Consider the following 869-nt stretch of genomic DNA (forward strand, 5'->3'; position numbering starts at 1 on the left):
GCTTTTAATTGTCTTTAATTTATTTTCAGATTTATTTTGAATTGATATTTTTATTTGTTTTTTATTTGTTTTTTTTAGAAAAAAAATACTCTGTTTTTTTTTCTCACTAATATTTTTCACGAAGATAAGGAGGACACTTGGAGATTATGTAATGTATCAAGGGCCAAGGCATTTTTCTAGTATTGCAATACTTGCTACCGTCAAGGCCTTATAAATAAATCCTTATTTTCTCACTCTCATCAATACCTATCAATTCACAGCAATGGATCATAAGGATCCCCATACACATTTGTCTACATTTTATGATATTGAAATTGTTTATATGCGCTTGTTTCCTTTTTCATTGGCAGGAAAAACTAAAGAATGGCTCAAATCACTTCCAAATCAGAGCCTCACTATTTGGAAGGATGTAGAAGAAATTTTTTTGAAAGATTTTTTCCAATCTCTCGCTACATCAAAGCAGAGTTTGAAATCTCTATGTTCAGACAAGGAGCATATGAACTCTTCTGTGAGACATGGGAAAGATTCAAGATGATGTTGAGAAAATGCCCAAATCATGGGTTTGAAGGTATTGCTCAACTGAGCATATTTCTCATAGGTCTCAGATCTGACACATAAATGTTCTTAGATGCTGCAGTTGGTGGCACAATGATGGCTTTTTATGTAGAACAAGCGACAAGGATTATTGATGCTTTGGCATCAACTTATTATCAAGCCCAAAGTGGACAAGGTCTTCAAAATAAAGGGTTGTTAGAAGATGCACTCTTGGCTAAAAATAAAATTCTGACACATCAGATTGAGCAACTAAGCGCACAAATTGCTAAATTACCCCAACAATTATATGTTGTTCATTCATCTCAAAGTTAGAG

The 869-nt window shown here is 33.4% G+C and overlaps 1 pseudogene; it reads right to left on the bottom strand.

Annotated features, from left to right (window-relative positions):
* Positions 1–457: 457 nt before the first annotated feature.
* LOC137833764 (small nucleolar RNA R71) lies at positions 458–563 on the bottom strand (annotated as a pseudogene).
* Positions 564–869: the final 306 nt, after the last annotated feature.

This window comes from Phaseolus vulgaris, chromosome 6 (genome assembly GCF_000499845.2).
Source record: "Phaseolus vulgaris cultivar G19833 chromosome 6, P. vulgaris v2.0, whole genome shotgun sequence".
NCBI classification, from domain to species: domain Eukaryota; kingdom Viridiplantae; phylum Streptophyta; class Magnoliopsida; order Fabales; family Fabaceae; genus Phaseolus; species Phaseolus vulgaris.